The sequence below is a fragment of the Gorilla gorilla genome, chromosome 1, assembly GCF_029281585.2.
Source record: "Gorilla gorilla gorilla isolate KB3781 chromosome 1, NHGRI_mGorGor1-v2.1_pri, whole genome shotgun sequence".
Lineage (NCBI taxonomy): Eukaryota > Metazoa > Chordata > Mammalia > Primates > Hominidae > Gorilla > Gorilla gorilla.
Window position 1 is genome coordinate 141,708,447 of NC_073224.2, and position 22,863 is coordinate 141,731,309.

The 22,863-nt window shown below is 36.3% G+C and overlaps 1 long non-coding RNA gene across 1 annotated transcript; it reads right to left on the reverse strand.

Moving 5' to 3' along the window:
• Positions 1 to 641: 641 nt before the first annotated feature.
• LOC134756907 (uncharacterized) lies at positions 642 to 22,523 on the reverse strand. The gene is made up of 3 exons (XR_010130353.1): positions 22,387 to 22,523; positions 15,693 to 15,794; positions 642 to 2,087 (listed from the first exon to the last, which is right to left on the reverse strand). It is a non-coding gene; the product is annotated as an uncharacterized lncRNA (long non-coding RNA).
• Between the last annotated feature and the right edge of the window lie 340 nt (positions 22,524 to 22,863).

Genomic DNA, 22,863 nt, shown 5'->3' on the forward strand with positions numbered 1-22,863 from the left:
ATATGTTAAATGTACTTTTCTGTCACTATCAATTCTTCCATTCATAATATAAACTCAATACGATCATAGACCTTGTTTTTCTTCCTTAATTCTTTATGCTCAGTATCTAGATTAGTATCAACACATTTTCAATGCCTACAAGAGTGTATCATTGCTGCGAAGGTATGAGTCCACCTACTTACATTTTTACTAGAGTATACCTCAATATATTCATTCAGACCACACTTGGACATTCAAGTTGTTCCTAATTTTACCTATGTTAATGTGCCATGGTTAGGCAGCAAACTCCGGGCTCAAACACATGATTATTTCTATATTCTTAAAAGCGATTTATCTGAGTCAAAGGTTATGCACAATTTTAGGAATATTTTACAAGCATTTGCTATCCTATTTGAACAAAAATTATGATATTCTATTCATTTTTATCTGTCAGCATTTCTTCTAGTGAACCAAGGTATTCTCATAGCATTGGCAGAGGAAAAGGCATAATCCATGTCCATCTTTTTCATCAGCTTAAAATCCATGTGCTTTTATGGGTGGCAATGAAGCTGATGAGTAGCCTCAAGCCAGCAAATTTGGAGTGGGGAGAAGAATTAAACCTCAAAAATCCTTGCTGCTGAAACAATATTTTTTTCTTTTCTTCTTTTTCTTTAATAATGGTATCCCTCTTCCCACTACCCTTCCCAATTGTAATTTACTTTTCATGTCACAGAACTCAGCACCAAACAAATTACACACCTTATCCAAAGCTATTGGCTCAAAATGCTCAGACGGCTGTTTTCACTATAAACCACAGGCAAAGTGATTCCAGGGTGTTGTTTTTCTGATAGTAAAAGAAATCCTGGAAACTCTTTACAATTATTCCTGCATGGATCAATGCGGCGTAGAGCGGTAGTCCAGAGATCAGTAGGAGACGTATTTGAAGCTGAATCCATGCTGACAAAGAAATACTTGCCATTCCTCAAATACTTGAAGTACCTCATTTCCTATGAACTGGATTATCTCTTCATAAATTGTGGGCAACAGCTAAGATAAGTTTAGCCCCTGACTTTGCTACCAAATATGGCAAGCAGATTTGTGAGTAATGGAGACAACCAAGAAATCAGTTTCAGAACCGCACCCCGCCCCCCTCAAAAAAAAAAAAAAAAGAAAAAGAAAAAGAAAGAAAACAATTTTTATGGTTTGGGAAACTAATCAGTCCCTTCTCTGCATGAAAGAAAAAGCCACACTTAGAAACCTGTTTGCTGCAATGAGTTTGAATGCCTCATACCTGGCTTGGTATTAAAACTTAATGTTGGAATTTGGAAGACTGCTTTCATCTAGTATTGAGTTAATTATTGGACAAGTACATTAAAATGGGTTGATCTCAGAAGATCAGCTAACAGCCCTTATCATACTCTTCTATATGAAAGCAATGTCACTGAGCATCATTACAAACAGTTAGAAAATTAAGGCTTTTTTTCCTCTTAAAATATTTTCTGTCTCAAAAAGTTCTTTATAATGTGTGATAAACTTCTTTAAATAAGATTTTCTAAAATTTTCTTTAAAAGTTTCAATTAAACATATATCTTTTAATAGGGGCAACCGAACCATATCACGGATGAAAAATAAAATCACCAGGTATCCAACAGAAGGGCCAGTGGGTAAATCAGGCTGCCTGGGCTGAGTGTAAAACGGATCTGTTCATTGCAGAACTCGGGGGATTGAAATAAAACCTCCAACACATGTCATCAATACATTTCTGCTTTAATAAACACCGCTTAAATTTCCCCTGGCATTTAAAAAAATGCATATTAAAAGGAAGAACATGCACAACTCAGGCTAAGGACAAATCTTGAGCCTTCTCAAGTAGAAATGTGTTCAATTTGATATTTTTAGTGCTGTGTCTATGGAGAGAATGAAACTTTGTTCCACCCCCATCTACAAATTTTTGTGCACCTATTGATAAAATCTGTAGATGTCCTTGGCCCAATAAAAAGACAAAAAGAATACTGCCTGCCTGCACAAACCATGACGCTGTCACTGCAAACCATCTCAAAGACCTCTCTCTCTCTAATCAAAACAATTCACCAAGGCTGAGTGATGATCTGAAAGAAAAAAAAAAGAAGACAAAATAACAAAGAAAATAAACCAAACTAACACATTTTTAACCTACATATGTTGAAATATAATTTCTTACAAATAAACAAACAAAAACATGATGTTTTGACTAAATGTTTTTGATTAAATGCTTACTTTAAAAATACAAAAAAGACCCAGTTACAGAATAAACATTGCCAGGAGAACAAAAGCTATACAATTTACCACAAATTTGCTCTTTCTTTCATTTTAGCATAGACAAGACCTTACCTTTTATATGTTAAATGATTAAAGATTATATTATTTTTGTTTTATTTTTAATTTTGTGGGCACATAGTAGATATATATATTTATAGGATACATAAGATGTTTTGATACAGGCATGCAATGTGTAATAATCAAATAATAGAGAATGGGGCATTCATTCCCTCAAGTATTTATCCTTTTTATTATAAACAGTCTGATTACACTCATTTAGTTGTTTTAAAATGTACAATTATTATTGACCATAGTCATTCTGTTGTGCTATCAAATAGTAGGTCTTTTTCATTCTTTTGGTCCATTGTTTTGTGTGCCCATAAATCATCCTAATCTCCTCTGTATACCCCACCCCCACCCTCAAATGCACTACCTTTCCCAGCCTCTGATAATCATACTTCTACTCTCTATGTCCAAGAGTTTGTTTTGAGTTTTAGATCCCACAAATAAGTGAGAACATGTGATGTTTGTCTTTCTATGTCTGGCTTACTTCACTTAACATAATGATCTCCGTTCCATCCATGTTGCTGCAAATGATAGGATCTCATTCTTTTTATGTCTGAATAGTACTCTATTGTGTATAAGTACCACATTTTCTTTATCCATTCATCTGCTGATGGACGCAGGTTGCTTCCAAATCTTAGCTATTGTGAACAGTGATTCAACAAACAAGGGAGTGCAGATATCTCTTCAATACACTGATTTCCTTTCTGTTGGGGAGATACCTAGAAGTGGAATTGCTAGATTATATGATACCTCTGTTTTTAGATTTTTTGAGGAAACTTTTCGTTTTAAAGAAATTCTGATTAATCTTATGCCTATAAACATCTAGAGTCAGCAACTGTCCAGTAAATGATCAGCTGATAGATTTCAAGCCTTTTATGTACCAAGTAGGATCTCCAAGTATTCCATGTAAATAATTCAACTCATTTCTATGTCAACTACCTGCACTAATTTCAACATAAATTAAATTTTAAAACATAAAGGAAATTTTCCATGAAACTTGGACTTGATTCTTCAATGACAGAGTCCTACTAGATTAACTTTCAAAAAGGTGTGCTGCTTTAAAGACTCCTTTTCTTCGTAAAACTAATCCATCTATATAGAGTTTTGGCAACATAAAGGAGATAATTGTCATATTCTCAAAAGCTACCTTGTTTCCAGAATCATAAATGATCTTCATTGTTAAAATCAATAATACACTCCTTATGCACATTTTCTTGAACACGTCAATTGTGTATGTTTAGATTTAACAAATATTTTATTCTAGCTCTTTTCACCTCTTTTGATTACTGGAGATTGTTCTGACACCATGGGGAAATGTATAAAGGGAAATATTAAATGCCACACTAGACCAGGCCTGTCAGTAGCACTTTGGAGTGAGCTTTTCAATGCTAAGCCACACGACAACTGAACAGTTCCTGCCAGACATAAAGTGGACTTGTATTCAGCTGACATTTCAGCACTTCTTTGGAACATAACCACTTTTTAGAATTACAAGGTTTTCTTAATTGAAAGTAGATTTTAAAATTATAGTAGTTGTTAAATACTAGGAGCTAAATTTTCACTTGCGTGTAAAAGCTGTTATTTGGAGCTGAATCGGGCATGCAGTTTAACAAGCAACAGGAAATGTTTAAAATCACCACGATCATTATCCAGTAAAATTAAAATACCCAAACCAGAGGGCTAAGCATTATACGGGAATTTGCAAGTGAAACCAGCATCATCATCAGGAACACATCTGGGTAGGTAAAACTATTAGATACGCTGGAGTACCTAAGAAGGAGAAGAGCAGGCCAGGCCGTCTCCAGCCTGAGGGATGTCATATTCCCTAAGGCTGCAGACATGGACTGGGTGGTACAGTGTAAGAGACCTGTCCGCTCAGGTGAAAGTGACTGTGCGAGTGACCTTATTGTTTGTGCTCATGTACACATGTATATGTAAATCCTATTTCCCAAGACTCTTTCCTGGGCCTGTGGATAGTGTGGGAACAGACAAAGAGTTTAAGATAGGGGTCCCGAACTGACAGCAGCAAACAAGTTAGCAGCCTACGAAGCAGTGGTGGGTGGAATAATGGCCCCCTAAAGATGTCCCCATCCTAGTCCTTAAAGCCTTTGAATATGCCACATTACATGGCAAAAGCGATTGTGGAGATAAATTAAATTCAGGATCTTCAGATGAGGAGATTATCTTGGATTACCTGGATGGGCTCAACAAAGAGGATAAAATGGTTCCTAAAGAGGGAGTCAAGAAGGTCAAAGTCAAAGGAGATGTGACAATGAAATCAGAGCTCAGAGAAGAGAGAAGATGCTATATTACTGGCTTTGAAAATGGAAGAAGAAAGAACAAGCCAAGGAAGGTATATGAATCTGGAAAAGACAAATGACTGATTTTTCCCTAGAGCCTCCAGAAGGAATCAGCCTTCTGATTCCTTCAAGGTGTGGACACCTTGGTTTTCCCACCAGTGAGATAGGTGACCTTCCAAAATGGAGATGTTTGTGGAAATGCGTTACAAGAACAATAGAAAATTAATACAGATGTTTTATCGAAATTTAATGGGAGGCAGCTTGCATTCCATCAGGAAACTTTTAACCCGTGCCCACCTGGTATGCATGGTGGTGACCAAGATGGTCTTAACCAGGGGTGTCCAATATTTTGGGTTCCCTGAGCCACATGGAAGAATTGTCTTGGACCACACATAAAATACACTAACGCTAACAACAGCTGATGAGTTAAAGAAAAAAAAGTCACAAAAAATCCCATAATGTTTTAAGAAAGTTTATGAATTTGTTTTGGGCTGCATTCAAAGCAGTCTTGGGATGCATGTGGCCCACAGGTTGCAGGTTGGACAAGCTTGGTCTTAACATTCCCCTCAGACTGACGAGACTTTTGACAGGTCTTTCCTTCTTCCTTCCTGTTTTCCTTCCTTCCTTCCCTTTTTTTTCCTTCCTTCCCTTTTTTCTTCTCTCCTTCCTTTCTTCCTACCTTCTTTCATTCCTTCCTTCCTTTGTTCCTTCCTTTCTTCCCCTTCCTTCTTTCCTTCCTTCGTTTCTTCCTTTCTTCCCCTTTCTTCTTTCCTTCCTTCCTTCCTTTCTTTTCTTTTTTTCTTTTCCTTTCTTTCTTTCTTTTTTCTTTCTTTCTTTCCCTCCTTCTTTCCTTCCTTTTCTTTTCTTCCTTCCTTCCTTCCTTCCTTCTCTCTCTCCCTTCCTTACTGGTATTAAAGATCACAAGTTTCTTTCTGATTTAGGCACTTGACTTCCCTTTTCTCAGATCACTCACGTAGAGAACTTGCAGTTGTAAATTCTTTCTCTACCTCTTTGACATGTAAATCTTCTCCCAGCCTCTTTCCAGTTTTACAACTCAAGAATGTCTTTCTCAATGACCTGAGGCTATCCCTTTGAAATGTAATCATCAAAGGAGAAAGCACTCCTATGTCCCAGTGGCTATGGGCAAGTGGCTGCATAACTTCCATAAACAACAATTAGCAAACACAAATGTCCTAATCATATTTAACAACCTCCTCCCTAATATCTTCCAGTACTTTTCAACTCACTCCAGTGCTTAAAGCTCTCACTTTCACCTTTTGTTTCAGTGGATTTGAGAGTTCAATCTCCACTTTCTACTGCAATAGTCTTGAAATTCCTTCATTCTGTGCTACATTATTTTTTAATTTAATTTACCCTATTTAGTACACAGTGGACCAAAAATCTGTATATATATATTTTTTGAATGCATAATTTTTTTCTACTATTTCTTTGATTATTTTCTCTTTTCCATTGTTTCTCTGTCATTAAAGATCATGTTATATAGAGGTTGAATCTGCTGTATCTTCCTTCTACCATCTTAAATATTTTCAGATATTATTTATATTTTTGGGAAGAGAGTTCCTTGACCTTATTTTCCAAATCATTTGTTTTAGCTTTAATCTTTTACATTACTCAGTCTACCTATGAACTTTTAACAATTATAATTTTAAGTTGATTAAATAATTCTTATTCTGAGTTATCTTTGTTCCAAGTAATACCTTCTCATTTGAATATCGAACTATTCTCACATTTCTCCTTGCTAATCACAATTAAAATTTTTGTAGTAATTATAATTAAAATTTTTTTAGAATCATCTTCTCTATCTTTGGTTATCTGTGTTCCTCTGGCATCAGTTGTCCCATTCTTTGATCTTTGCCTTCTCCTTCCTATTTTTGGTTTTGCTCCACATTGGAAATACTTGGTTATTGGTTTGTGGCTATTTGTTGGTTAGTATACCTATTAATATATTTTTCCTCTGCGGTCATTTTAGGTCTTTTACCCTAACAGAATTCTTCCTTAAATGGAAAGGCAAATGGCAGGCTATGTGTATATTATGGAGTATGTGAGTGCAAGGTAGACAGAAAGGATGGAGACTCTCTGGCAGTGCAGAATTTTAGTAAATTTCTCTTCTGGTAATAATTTTTCTTTCACATTCCACTCCGTGTTTACTTGAGGATGCAGCATTACTTCTATCTAGATTTGTTCCTCTCCTACAATGACACAGAATCATCTTCACCTGTTGGCTCACTTTTTGCAGAAAAGAAATGGTCAGCCACCACAATCTGTGAATGCCCGGGAGAGGGAGGAAATGGTGCCAGCTGGGCTCAATCTCTGTGACTGCACTCTGGCCTATCACTGGCTCTCTCTGTATTGACTCTAAATTTGGAGTGTCTCTAGGCTATTTCTAATAAGACTTAGCTTAGTCTGCTACTTTTGGCCAGTGGATCACTCTTCTTGCTTTTCTTCATAATTCTTTCAGTCTTCCAAGATTTCCTTAAAATCCTCAAGCACTGCCTGCTTTCTTTCTTATTTTCCAGTACTATTACGCTATCAATAGTATGTATATATATGTTTATTGGGACCTGGTGGAGGGGATGGTAGACCTACATGCTCACTTTGTCATTTTATACCTAATTTTCTGTTCTTAAAATGTTCTGTAAAATACTCCCACCAGATTGAGCTTTAGCCCCACCCCACCCCCGACACACATGCAGCCATTTATTTGGCTTCTTTCTCTCTTTTCTGCTCTTCAAAAATAAAAACACCCAAGCAAAAATAAAAAGAAAAGTCTCCCTATTTCTTATGCCAACAAATTCAGCTTTCTTTATCCCCTGTCTTCAGCCCTGGATGTTTTCTGAAGATTCTCTGGTACACTTAAATGAGTCATCTACTAAGCGTCTTCCTCCACTCCCTGCCCCTGACCCCCATCCCTAACTTCCTCCACCAGTTTCTGCTAAGGGGAGAAGATGAAATAGAGCTCTATCTCCACACTGATACAAGTTACAGCATTTCTATTTGAGGATAGAAACAGCTACAATTAGTTTGAGCTTTAAATATCTTTCTTTCCTATCATATTTTATTAAACTACACAGAAAAAATCATATAAGCAGCTTTATATTCATAATGGGAGAAGAAGTGGTTGTAAAAATATAGAGGAAGAAATATGTTGTTTGATTCCTCCTTTATCTTTTCCAAACATATAGGCTTTGGGCTCTTTCTGATCATAACAATATCCATATTCTGTTCTGACTAAACAGTCCAAAAAGTTCAAGGCAAGTGAGTGATTACTATGCATTAGTATCTTTTTCCTCTAAGAATTGTTCACTGGACCTGGATCCACCTAAAAATGGATATTCCTATGTACTTTCTCAATGGGTAGAAAACAGTAAGAGTGAATAATCACGCTGTCAACAGCTACCTAAACTTATACCACTAGGTGAGTGGACTGAGGGTGGCAACTGGTTGGAAATATATATCCTAGTTACCAACTAGGGTAATAAAGTATTTTCCTCTTTTCATATAGAAAGCAACATTGTTGGGGCCCTCCCAGAGGAAAAAGGGCCATATCAATTAAAATCACTCATCAACTTGAGCTGGTAGCCCAAAATCCATCTTTTTTTCCCCTTTCTTTTTTCTTGTTTCTTTCCTTCCTTCCCCTTTCCCTTTGTCTTTTCTTTCTCTGTCTCTTCCTCCCTTCCTTCCTTCCTTCCTTCCTGGAAGTCCAAGATCAGTCAGCACATTCAAGTCCTTGTGAGGGCTCTCTTCATGGCTTGCAGATGGCTATCTTCTCACTGTGTCCTCACATGGCAGAGAGGGGGGGAGAGAGAGAGAGAGAGAAAGAGAGACAGAGGAGACAGAACTTTCTGATATCTCTTCTATAAGGGTATTAATCCCATCATGAGATCCCACCTCAAAAATCTCATCTAAACCTAATTTTCTCCCATGGGTTTCATCTCCAAATGCCATCACATTGGAGGTTAGGGCTTCACCATATGAATTTAGAGGGAAGAGAGGACATAATTCAGTCCATAGAAGGAACTCCTGCAGAGATGTGGAGCATAAATTTGAAAGAAGCAGTGGATGCTGGAAAAATCTGGGAGGTCATTTATTAAGTGGAGTTAAGCAAGGCAAACCAAGACAGTGTCAGCATGGGGGAAAAGGAGATTAATTTTGTAGATATTTCTGAGCTAGAAGCAACAAGTTTTCTTCTGTTTTGTTTGACATGAAGAATGAGGAAAAGCAAGCATTTAAATATAAGACAGGCTTTAATGTATGGGCTTTAGCTTTTCACCTCCTGGTGGAGTCTCTAAGCTTGCTTCACCACAGAGTTCAGTTTTCCACTTCTTAATAGTAACTATTTAGACTCAATCACCAATTCTGTACCTTTTGCTTAGCCTTTTGCCTTCAAGCTTAAATAAATGCAGCAGTGTTTTATGTTGAAGAAATAAATCCTTTGGATCTCAAAGAAGAATGCCCAACATAATTGATTTGCCTTTGCATAGGTTTAGAAATCGTCACTGCTTGTGCCAAATCCCGTAGATCATGAGCAGGGCCCTAGCATTCTCGGGAAGTCAGCCTATGTCAGCCAGGAAGATAGATTGGGAATCTTGGCTTGTTGACTCTTTGTTGGATTTTATGTGCCTCCTTATAGGTTGAGAAAATGCAGTGGGGCTTTCAGAGGCCAAGAAAAGTCAGGAAGAGCATGAAACCTCAACAATTTAGTGAGGTCATCTGAGTGTTCACAGAAGGAGAAATGAGAAAAGATGCAGACGATTAAGTCTGTATGGAAGTGGGAGAGAACAGTGAAAGAACAGCAAGTCTGATGAGGTAGCAGAGTCAATGACATAGGATGAGTAGCCTCTGGTGAAGAGTGGGTTTATTTTTACAAGGAAAACTTATCTAAAGTGTATTTATAAGGAAAATTAGCAGAGGATTACAAAATACCTATTGGTCACTCCAGTTATCTGCTAGCAACACAAAGAAATACAAAAACATTTCAAGATATGAGCCCTCCCACTAAACACATTTACATTTTATTTTCCTCTTTTCAGCATTTCCAGTCCCACTTGCCTTCTCTCCTTTTTACAAATCATTTCAGAGTGACATCAAAATACAAAATGCCATGAGAACACTTTAAAATGTTTTGTATTTCTCTTCCCCCACACTCCGTATCCTATAATTTAGACCTCTTGTTAATACATGCATGGATATGTATGTCTCTTGTAATGCATGTCTCTTAACTGTAAGCTTCATATATGCAGAGATTAAGGAAAGTGCCTCCCAACCCTTCTAAGTGCCTAGCACAGTGCCATGTGAACAGTGAGATCTTAATGTTAATTGATATTCAGTTCTGGCTGAGATGACTGCTAAATAATAATTTCATGCGTTGTGCATTGCTATTTGGATCTCTACAGCAGTAATATAACTTGGGTACTTATTTTAGTCCTGAACTTTTCATTTATACAAAAAGCAAAAAATGAACCCCAACAGATGAATCCTGACCCTGAGACCATTTTTTAATACTTAGTTGACCCTTGTACAAAGCATCCCTATTCCACTGTACTTTCTTTGACCCTTCCATCTCATTAAATTTATGCCTCTAGCAGGTAGTAGAAGTACATTCACTTACTTTAGTTGTATTACTTTCTGTTAAAACATGTGTACTTTATTAAAAATTAATTGTATCATTTAAAGGGATTTTTTTTAGTATGTTCAACTCAATTAAGTAGAAATTTAATACCTACTGTGTGTCAGTATGTTGTTATTATGATGGAGAAACAGAAATCATGATAGAATTTGGTCCTTAAAATTCCCTTGGGGAGAAAACAAGACATATATAGACACACAAACAAAGTTAAATATCAATATCAAGTGCTGTGAAAAGAAGCACCAAATACTTCTTCTACCAGAATTGTATAGAATGTAGATTTTACCGTAAGCCAATAAAAGCAAGAAGAATTCAAGTACCATGGATGTGGTGGCATTTGAACAGAGAAAAAAAATCAAATAAGTGGAGAAGAGAGATGAGAGGATTCTGGGGGGTCAGGGTGGAGAAGAGGTGGAGAAGCAAAAACAAAGGAAAAGAAATACATAGAGCCTGCTCAGAGGCCCATGAGGTTTCAGACAGCCTTGGTGGCCTGAAAGGCTTGGGAGGGAGCAGGAGCAAATAGGTTGAAGGACGGGGGAGCCAGAATATAAAAGACTTCACATTTGGACTTATTTCAGTTGTCTTCAAAAAAATCAAGTAATCCCAGCCTCCTAGTGTAAATAATTCATCCCTCCATCATGAGACTATTGTTGCAGGTATCTATAGTACAAAAGTTTCAGAGCAGAATACGTAATTACTCTGCTAAAGTTTGGAGTCAGGCATACCCTGCTCTTTTACTACTCACAAGTTATGTGATATCAAGCCAATTACTTAAACTTGCAGAACCTCATTTTCTTTATCTAAAAAAAAAGGATTATATTATCTATCTCAAAAGTATGTTGTAAAGATTAAATTAAATTATATGATACATGTAAAGTTAACAGCCCGATGCCTAAAACACATTCAATAAATGCTGGCTGCTATTGTGGCTATGATTATTATTCCTTCTTGGTGACCCTGGAAAAGCGACCTAACTGCCAAGAGCTTCATACATCCATTTTTTCAGGCTATTATTGAAATCAACATTGAGCATCATTAGGTGTTCAATAAATTATGACTATTTCCATTATCTAGTTACAATTTGTTTACTATCATTGCTTCTCTATTATCGATCTCATTGATATATAATTGCATACTATGTATTAGTTATTGAATAACAGTTTTATATTATTGACTGACTTCTATATAAAATTCACTTTGTGGTGGCTACTGGATATATATATATGTATATTTAAATTTTAATTTAAATTAAAATATAAATTTACTATATATAGCTGTGTGTGTGTGTGTTTGTGTATACCTTACAGTCTGTCACAACTACTCAATTCTGTTGTTACAATATTCCTATTCTTGAGAAATACTTGATCTGCCAAACTGTGCTAAGATCAGACATAAATATCTAAATCAGAATATACATTCCGTTAGGGAAGTATATACAGATTTCATAGAAGGAGGTAACTAACTCAGTGGGCTGATCAAAAAAATTATTATAACAAAAATATTTGGAACTACCTTTAATTAAAGCTAAAATTTATTTAAAATATTAATTTGGTTATTTATTCATTCAATAAAAACCCATTAATAGCCACCATATGCCAGACACTGCCCTGGGTGCCTGGAAGGTGGCAATAAACAAAATAGACTAATACCTGACTCAGACAGAGCTTACCTTCTAGTGTAGCAGGCAATATACAAATAAATACATACATAAATAATATAATGTCAGTTGTTTTAAAGAAAGAGAAGCAAAATAAAGGAACAGAGTGGACACAGTGAGTACTCTTAGGATCATTAGGTAAGACTCCTTTGAAGAAGTGGCATTTTAATAGTGACCTGGGAGCATAAGTCATGCATGTACCTGGGAGAAGAGTATTACAGGCATAAGGACAGCAGGTGCAAAGTCCCTGAGGATGGTACCTTACATGTTTGAGTAAATTTACTCACTAGTACTTCCTATGCTATACCATTGCTTAAAAACTTTAAGTGTGAAGACATATTATCTCATTTAATTCTCTCAGCAACTTTATAATGTATGTAATATTATCATCATCATTTTTAAAATGTAGAATTTAGCTCTAAAGAGGTTAAGTAAACAACCCAAGGTCATAAAGCCTTTAAATGGAAGCACTTGAACCCAGGTCTGTCTAACTCTAAAGCCAAGGCTCTAAATCATTGTATTATACTGCTTTGAAGGGCATCTACAAATTATACAGATGCAGAAAGAGAAAATACAGAGGAACATATTTCTAACATGGGATGTGTTTGGACAACAGCAAACTTTCTAATTTGTCTTTAATGTAGACTTGTTATGGGGCATTAAACAAGATAATGCACAAAAAACAGGTTGGGAACACATTGTGGTGGGCCAAGAATTCTAGGCAGAAGAGTGTGTTCTTAATCCAATTGGTAAAAGGAAGTCATTGAAGGATTGTGGTAGTGAAATAGGTGGATCAGTGCTCTGGGAAGATCAGCCTGGCAACAGTGAGTGTGATGGATTTGTGTAGGGAAAGCTGGAGGCAGTGGAACTAATTCAGTATTCATTGCATTAGACCAAACAAACTGCAATAAGAAATTAAACCAGGGTGATTGTTTTAGGAATGGACACAAGAGGAGGTATGTGAGTTGAACTTCAGAGGCACAATCTATATACTGTGACAACTGACTGACATGAGGAAGATAAAGAATTCAAAGATGATTGTGAAGTTTTAAGCTTGAACAAAGAACATCGTGACCATAAACAGAAAGAAGAAAGTGGAACTGGCTTTGGGACAAAAGGAGAAACCAGGGTTAGAGCATGTGGCAATGACTCTGGAAGAGGGAGAGATTGAACAATTACCTAGGAGGTGGGACTAGAGATGTATAACAGGAAGTTGTCTGTAAATAAGTGAGAGTTGGTATTAGATGAGATGATAAGATCATTGAAGCAGGAGTGTGAAACAAATCATAAAGGGCCTGAGACAAGAAACTTCAGGAAAGCCTATGTTTAGGGGACAGAAGGAAAAGAAACTAATCAAGTGTCTAAATGCTTTACATACACCCACCCATGAATAATGAGTTGCCATGGGTAGAGTAACAAGAAACGAGAAATATTTCTATAAATACCTACTGATATGGCTGCCACTGGGGTGGGTGATGGAGGGTGACAAGGAGGGTATGGCTGTGCATCCAGGGCTCTGAGACCTCACACTGCAGCCACACCCTGTGCTTGAATGAGAGTAGTTCTACTTTCGTGTTCTATGTAAGATTTCATTAGGAAAAAAACAATGGGGCTCTGCATGCTAAAAATGTAATGAAGTCCGTCAGCTTAGTAATTTGAGGAAGGAATGACCTCATGAGCAAAATTTTCCAGTGGTAAGAAAGAAGGAATGAACAAGATTATGGGAACATTCACAAATGGATAAGAAGCAGGATGAGTTATTGGGTATTTATGGAGGAAAAAAGGTATGAATGGCTTTTAGGATTGCCCCCTTGAGGTTAGTGGTCATGAATTTGAAGTGAGAGCTGTCAGCATGTCATTACCTACTCTGTGATATCCCAGGAAAGCAAACATGAAAAGGTGTTGCCTCTGAAGTTAAGGAAGGAAATGAATTGGATCTTACTCTTTATACATTACGTTGCTTAATCTTCATTACATTATTATAAAGTGAGGATTAAATATAGTATAGCATTGCATTATATATATGTATACACACATGTATACATATGTGTGTGTATGTATATACACTCAGTCATGTGCCAAATAATGGTGTTTTGGTCAATGGCGAACTGCATATATGATGATGGTCCCATAAGAATGTAATGCTTTATTTTTACTGTACCTTTTCTATGTTTAGATATGTTTAGGTACACAAATTCTTATCATTGTGTCACAACTGCCTACAGTACTCATTCAGTACAGTAAAGTGCTGTACAGGTTTGCATATAGCTTAGGTATGCTTTGTGATGTTCATACAATGACAGAATCACCTAATACTGCATTCCTCAGAATGTAGCCCCATAATTAAATGATATATTATTGTATTAGGGTAGAGTATGCAACTTAGAGATAGCCACTCTACTCAAATTAAGGACAGATCAGGGATCCCAAATACATCGGCTGAGTCTTGTGACGTACCAATGGTTTCATCATCACTTATTCATGAGCCTTAAAATTAAGCCATGTTCTCAAGGTGTGGGGGTTAGTAGCTCAACCACAGCTGGTAGGCTATATTGTGTAGGTTTTCAAATTTTCTAATCATGGCACAGTTTTAATTAGGAACTCAAATTTCTGGTGACCTATTTAAGAATCTTATAGAGTTATTTTTTTGAAAATGTAGAAAACTGTAGGTTATATATATTATCATGTTTATTTCATTTGATTGCTCTTCATCACTGGGATACCATTGAAACAGAATAGTTAGCTTATTTGACTATGTTTCTTTATATTTTCAAAACTGGAATATTCTCATGTTCCAGTAAATACTTGATTTTGATTTTTCTTTGAGATCAACTTAACGTTTTGTGAAGTCACAACATCTACCATTAACTTGTAGAAAGTCACTGAGTAGTATCGATTTAACCCGTATGGCAAGACTTGCTATGCTCAGTGTTCCATCTGACAGTGTAGCCTTCACAATATATCTATAATTTTAATAAGGTTGTGTAACTGACATATTGAAAGTGAAGCACTCAATGAGTGAATCATGATGCAATTTCATTCCTCCCCGACTATTCTTCAAACCTCTTCTGGAAATCACTTATTTCCAAGCAGGTCCCTTAACACTCCTGATCCTTTTTGGTTGCAGTGTCATTTCAGGCACTAAAATGACCAGTCCCTTTTAATATAATACCTTAATTTGAAATTTACATCCAGGCTAAGTCTTCCATTTTCCAAGCTAGTGCTTGTCTCCGGCCTGAAAGCCTGAGGTGGGGCATGTAATATGGTATTTTCTTCTTTCTTCCATTGTCTGTCTTACTCTGATAGTGAGAGCTTCAAAACCCTCTGGGGCCAGCCTCAGGGGAAGAAGGGATCAGAAGGCAAGGACACAGTCTTACTTTGTATAAGGGTGTGGGGAATCTCTGGATATCTTTTTTTCTAAGCAGGATCTTGTAGGTTCTTTAGAAAACAAAAACAGAGCTCCTTAGATAAAGGCAATGCTGTTTTTCTGACTTTACCCTAATCATTCAGTCACCCACTCCTGCCCTCATGAACATCCTACAATTCAGAAATTGTAGGATATGGTGTCTTGTTTTGCTTTGCCTTGCTTTTCCTATTCAGGTCATCTTGCTCTTGGCTGGAAGACCTTCAAGGTCTCCTTTAAAACTATATTGGGTCGGCGGGTCGTCCTACTCCCAAGGACCACTTGGCTTATGGGAAACGCATGCACCCCTGTGCTAGTCGGGTGGAAGCACAGCTTACTCACTCCCAGTGCAGCCTTTCTCCTCTTTGCTCTTCAATCCCAAGCCAAAACTCTGTGGACATATTTCATCCCTCCTAGAAAGTCCTCTCAGTAACTTGATTACCTCTGTAAAGAATGAATGAATGAATAAATAAATTTAATTCAAAAACAAAACAGAAAGCGCTCTCTAAGCTTATGTCACTTGCAGGAGGAGGTGAAACTCTATGGTACTCCAAAAACTCTTTCCACAACATTCTCACTCTTCTCCAAACTCTTCCACTTACAGAGACTAGAGGTGAGAGATTGCTAAAGTTGTCTGAACTAGTCTCGTGATCTTTTAACATGTCCTGATTAAGTGGACTAGCTCTTTGGTTTAGGACATAGAGTAACAAGGTACCTCTGTATTGTTCTCAGCCTGTGGGGCTTTCGATAAAATAGAGATAGAACGAGTCCCATTTTATCATCTTGTCAGATATTGTGGACATTGATAACCATTTGATAGCACACTTTGGAAGGCTCGTGGCACCCTGTTTAGAAGTCTCCTTTCTGCTTACTGTGGCAAGTCTTTGATAAAAACATCCATTTCTATTTTGATGTCTTTTGCAACACCTTTGTCTCACACTTATTTTTCCTCCTTGTTCCCAATGACTTCTGTTTTCATGTCACCACCACGTTTCTTAGATCTTAGCATAAGTAATAGTTTTTGACCTAGAGATGACATATTTTCTAAACAACCTCAAACTCATTTCACTATTTTCAGCACTCAACTAAAGGACTTTCCTCTTTTGAACATTGACAACGATTAAAGAAATTGGAAAAGACTTTCCATAAACTTCCACTAGTACATCTACCTACTTACCTACATCTGTGTCCAGATGCTCTGCCTTTTCTTCTGTTCCCAGAAATGAATTGTTAGTGTTCCCATTAAGGCCACCACTGCCAGCACCCCACTCTACACAAACTCACACATGTGCTGAAGATCTGGTCCCTTACCACTTAAGGATATCTCTACACCCAATATTTTGTTACCTAAATCATTTGTTTTTCTATTTTTTTCAACATTACAGACATGGTACTAAATCCATCATGTCAAAAACAAACAAACAAAAAACACAAAAAACAAACTATCCAAAAATGTTTCTGCTCAGTATTCTTTTCTAGTTAAAATTCTATGCCTTTGTTCTCTTTCCAAAGGAATTCATCAAAAGTTGTCTCTACTCATTGTTGGCAATTCTTCCCCTCTCATTTTGCCTTGATCCCAGGTTTTTGCCCCCTCCATTCCAGTGAAATAGCCCTTATCAAATCACCAAAGACCTTCAGGCTGTTAAGCTCATTGCTCAGTTGTCAGCCGTTGTCTTACTCCAACAATCTGGAACATTAAAAAAAGTTGATTACCACCTCTTTTGTTGAAGGAAAGAAAAGGAAGGAAACTTCACCTATGGCTTCTCTGGCCCCTCTTGGTTGGCTCTCCTCTTACGTCACTGGCCACTTCTACTCACCTCCCTTGCTGGCTCTTTTCTTTTCTTTTAATATCCGTAGTCTTAAATGATGAAAAGTCCCAGGGCTCTTTCTTTAAACTTATTTTCTATCTATATCCACTCCCTTTGTGATCAAAACAAATCTCAGGGTTATAAACCTATGCAGATAACCTATACTGATAACTACCAACATTACATTTCTAGCCTGGTTCCCTCTCCTGAACAACAGATTCGTCTATTCAACCACCTATTCATATTTCAACTAGGATATCTAATAGGAATCTCACACTCAACATGTCCAAGACAGAATTCCTGCTTTTTCTCCAAGACCTGCTCCTCCTGCAGTCATACCAATTTCAGTAAATGTGACTATCCTTCCAATTTTCCCAGACTAAAAACTATGGAATCATTCCTGACCCATCCCTTCCCTGTTGATCCTACCTTTTAAGAATAGGTAACTTCTACTTAACATCATTAAGCATTCCTGCGCATCGAATGTTCTGCACCAAAACACGAATCAGCAGCCTATTTCACATTATTTCAAGTGAGAAAAATACAATGAGCTACATCAAAACAAAAGTCCCCAACTAAATTTCTAAAGGACTAAAGGATACCTAAAATACAGCAAAAGTTGTTAGATTTTGAAATCTTTCATGGTAAATAATATTTATCCAAAATATGCAGGGAAAAATGCACAATAAAAATTAGACAATTCTCTAATACATACTTACCAAGTGAGTTGGACATTTGAGGCTTGGCAATTGTCGAGAAGGAAAAAGGGTAAAAGATTAAAGTTATCTTTGTCACTTACTTTAGAAGGTGCTGGTACTGACAATTTGGGTAATGAATGGGCAATTTCAGGCAAATTATCAAACTCAGAGGAACTGGTAGAGATTCTCTGTCATTTGGGTATTTGTAGAGACATTTGAAAAGTCAAAACTTGAAAAACAGATTTGATATGTTTAGATAAAAAATGCAAAATCGACTTTTATTTACATTTCCATTATTTTTTGAACAAAGCTATAAGGGGTTGGCTACTTTAAAATGTGAAGCTTCCCATCTTATCATCCTCATGTTTAAAGATAATGCTCATCATTCCTGCTAAATATGACACCGTTAGGCCTCATAGCATATGCAAAATCCAAAATGCACATCCTTTTTTTTTTTGCCAATTTGTTGTTATTCTAATATCTACACATAATTCTGGTGCTCTAGCAACCAGAATTTGCTATTTTGCTATTTTGCTATTTTTCAGTTTCAAGTTTTCTCCTGCATATTATATTTTTAAATGTTTGTGTGTTTAGGACATAAATATTAATTTTTTTCCTATATTAGTATAGTCTTAAAAATGTATTGAGAAAGTTGTGTATGAGTAATATGAAATGTGGGTAATTCGACAATCAAGAGGCGTTCTTATTTATTAGAGAGATTTTATATAGGATATGTCTGTATATTCAAAATCTAACCACTTCTAACAGCACTATCAACCTCTTTCAAGAGCCCATCCCTGCTGCCTGGACTATACAACTTGCTCTGTAGCTATTTTCCTTATTTGCTTCCTAGCATGTAATCAACACAGAAGCCCAAATGATTCTTTTAAAACATGAGTCAAAGCATGTCACTTCTCTGCTCTAAACTATGTAATGAATCCCATTTACTCAGAGTAACAGCCCAAGTCCTTCAAGAACCCACTGAGACCAGGCGCGGTGGCTCACGCCTGTAATCCCAGCACTTTGGGAGTCCGAGGCAGGCAGATTACGAGGTCAGGAGATTGAGACCTTCTTGGCTAACATGGTGAAACCCCATCTCTACTAAAAATACAAAAATTATCCGGGTGTGGTGGTGCATGCCTGTAATCCCAGCTACTCGGGAGGCTGAGGCAGGAGAATTGCTTGAACCAGAGAGTCGGAGAATGCAGTGAGCTGAGATCGAGCCACAGCACTCCAGCCTGGCGACAGAGAGAGACTCTGTCTCAATATTAATTAATTAATTAATTTTAAAAAAACTCACTGAATTCTCTCCTGCTGTTCTGCCCCTCACCACTCTACTGGACCCACACTAGTCTCTTTGCTGGTCCTTGAATGGTCCAAGCAAAAGTCTGCCTTGGAGCTTTTGCACTTGCCTGGAACACTCTTCCCTGCATTATCTACTGGCCTTCCTTTCTCCTTTCTAACTAAAAGGTCTTCCCTGACATTCTATATTAATAGTAGTGGCATTCCCTCCTCCAAACTCCTTTGTCCTTTACCCTGTTTATTGTTTTTGACAATACTTGTCATCAGCTGATATATATATATATAAAAGGGGACCTAGTAATGTTTCACTCTCATTGAACCACTTTGAGACTGAAAGAGGCTCTATTTATAACTATTCTGAGTTTCCAAGTTTATTCTCTGTTGCTTTTTATGAGAATGGAAGCTCCAGGAGGACAAGTAGTTGGTTTTACTGACAGCTATATGGCAAGATTTTCAAAACATCTGAGACATAGGAAACAATTAAAAAAAATGTATTAAATGAGTGAATAAATCAATGAAGGAGTGTGTTGGTTTATATCTGTTCTATTTAAAACAGAATTATGAAGAATGATCTGTGAATTTTTCCCCAGGGAGCATCCTTCCCTCTCCAGATGTCCACGCTTTCTATGGAGGAAATTCAATATGGAAGATTTTTTCCCCAGGAAACACAAAACCGGCAGTTTTTACTACTCAAAATAAGGCTGTCAATCTTATTCTAATCTAGAGAAATTTAACTGAGACATCCTAACTTAGAAATCCATTTAAAATGCTAACCCAATATATGCCCATCTTTTAAGTGGGTAAATTATTATGGTTTAATATAAAGAATTTCTTACCAATTCAGCATTTTGTGTTACATGATTTATTAAAGTATAATTTTCATGAAGCAGTGTTACTTTACAAATTCTTAGTCCTCTGGTTTAAGCTCTAGTATACTACATACCACTAAAGTCAAATCTTTTACTCCTTATCTCAGTTTCAGAACTGAAAATCATATTATGTTTAGTGATCCTGTAGCCTCCATCAAACAGCTGCACAAAGCCATTTGCTCTTCTTTAAAATGCACAAAATCCTAAACCTGTTCCCTCTCTATAAGTAATTAATGAAATTTACTAGATGGAAACTAAATGATTATAGTTTAAATAAGACCTCCATTTTTATCTAGCATATTTTGTTCAGGCAGAAAAAAGACTAAGATTGAAATGCTTAGGTACGATTATAGTAGATTTAAAAAAGAATAATCATGTACTTCACCTGGCCTGGATTTAAATTGAATATTTAATCCTGTTAGTAGTAGAAGTTCATTAACCTTACTGCACTTTGTGCAGTAACAAGCACAAATCACTACCTTTTCCTTCTCTGATGCTTGCAGTATTTAAAATATAATAGGACATTTTTATAACCAAAGACATTCAGAAAGATAGAAAAATACAAGTAAACAAGAAAAATGATCCTAAATATATTATAATGTTATTCTATGAAATGTTTTAATCTTAATAAAAGAAACGTTTTAAGCAGTACTGCCTAGGCAACTGTGCTTTTATTTTTTATTTCACTATGAAGCAGCTCTGAAGTCTTATTATTGCATATATGTGCATGTAAGGCTTCTCAAATCTTTGAGATGCCATTTCCGGAAAGAGTTTAAAGTACCAAACAGATGGAGTACAACAAGGTGCATTCATTTAAAAATGCACACAAATATATGTGAACATCTGCCCAATTTTGTGGAATTTTTTCTGAAGCACCATAAATCTTCTCTATTTGTATTAGAATATGTGTGAATTTTGAAATTTCTCCTGAATAAAAAAAGGTTTTTAAAAAATGTTTATAGGATTTTATGAGTATCCTGATATTGTATAAAAATTTAAAAGATTATATTCCATTTATTACGTTTCAAGAAAAGACTTGGAGATATCTAATTTCAATAAAAAGTGATAAGTAATATGAGCTGCTACAATGTAAAATTCTCACTTATATAAGCACAAACCATAACAATTTGTCTTCTACAGTTTTCCCACTACCTAGGTGGTATAATTGTTCTTTCGTTAAGCCACTCTAATGTTAGCCATTTTTATTAATCCTTTTATTTGCATTACCACATCCAAACCATAGAAAATATTCTAATCTGGAAATACTAGGTTGCAAGGAATATACATCCATGAAAATAACTTAGGAAGATCAGGAAAGAGGGTTGAAATAATGAAAAAAATATCTAATATATAACAGCTAATATTTGCTCCTCTCCAACTTTCACTGGTACATGATAGCTGTGATATTGACACTGGTTCCAATGTTATATTAGTCTTAGCTAAGGATCTAATCAATGACTGACAAAAGTTTCTATCTCACAGTTCCACTTCTCATCAAAGAGAATCTGATTTGTTCCTGGTCAGGAAATCAACCTTTTTGTTATCCAACCAGATAATTACGGTAATCACATTGTACACCAGGTTTCCCCTTTACAGAGACTCTGTGAAGTTCAGATTCTCTACACTCCTAAAAAGGGACACAACAAGTTAAATGAATATCTGCAGAATATTGATCTTATTGAAACAATGGCAATACTCTCATAAAATATTCTTATATAATATCTGCTTAAGTTTTATAAGTAGATTCTTAATCTGAAAGAATAGCTTTCAAATTTTTGTGATTCAAAACACAAAGTAATTGCAGACACCTCCTACAATTTATACAGCATATACAAATATTAACAAGTTATTCGAAGAACACATTTTACCACAAATAGAAAATATGAATTTAAAGGATGAAATAAAATTTTGCTATGAATGAATGTTTATTACTTTCCCTACATATCCATGATGAGACCACCTTTCCATAATATTTTGGAAATTTACTTGATTAACAAACCCATATATTATACTTGAGATCTGTCAAGCACTATTCTAAGTGTTGTTCAGACAGTAACTCACTTAATTCTCATAACTACTTTATGAGAAAGGTACTGTTATTATTTCTGCTTCATACATAAGGAAACTGATGCATCAAAGGTTAAATAGTGTGCCCAACATCACAAAACTAGTAAGTGAAACCACAAAAATTTTTACTCTGGTACTATCATAACTACTACCCTATACTTCCTCTTGGGAATTACCTACTTCAAGAGTCACAGTGACTCCTCTGTCATAAAACCAATCCACAATTCCCAGGTGCCTCCACGGTCTTTCTCACACATCCCTCCATAATTTAAGTTTCCTTTCTTTATTTTACCTTGTTTCACACTCTGTTCCACTCTGTTGTCCCTTGTCTCACTAGAAGTAAACATCTCCCACATCATTGACAAAGAAACTGGTGAGATCTCCAATAGTCAGATTACTGCAGGGAAAAAGCAATTGTAGAAAATCCTCCTGTATATCACCATAATGATAAACATGGAGACATTCCTTGGTGGATTGGTCTTGGCATGTGTATTAAGAAGAAACCCAGTGGGCAATATCTTGGGCGGCATCTATTCTGTCTTTCCTGACTATGCTGTCTCAAGGGCAACTTAGTGTGAGTTGCTCGAGATATTTTTTCTTTCTCTCAAGCAAAAATGAGCTTCATAATTCACGCATGATGAGATGTCAAACTAATTATAATTTTACTTTCTCTATTTTCAAAGTAGAAAATATGTCAGAGTAGCTTCAGAAATGGTTAGATGATGCAACAAAGGCCCCTTGTTAATCACCAGAAGAGTTCTGGGAGTAC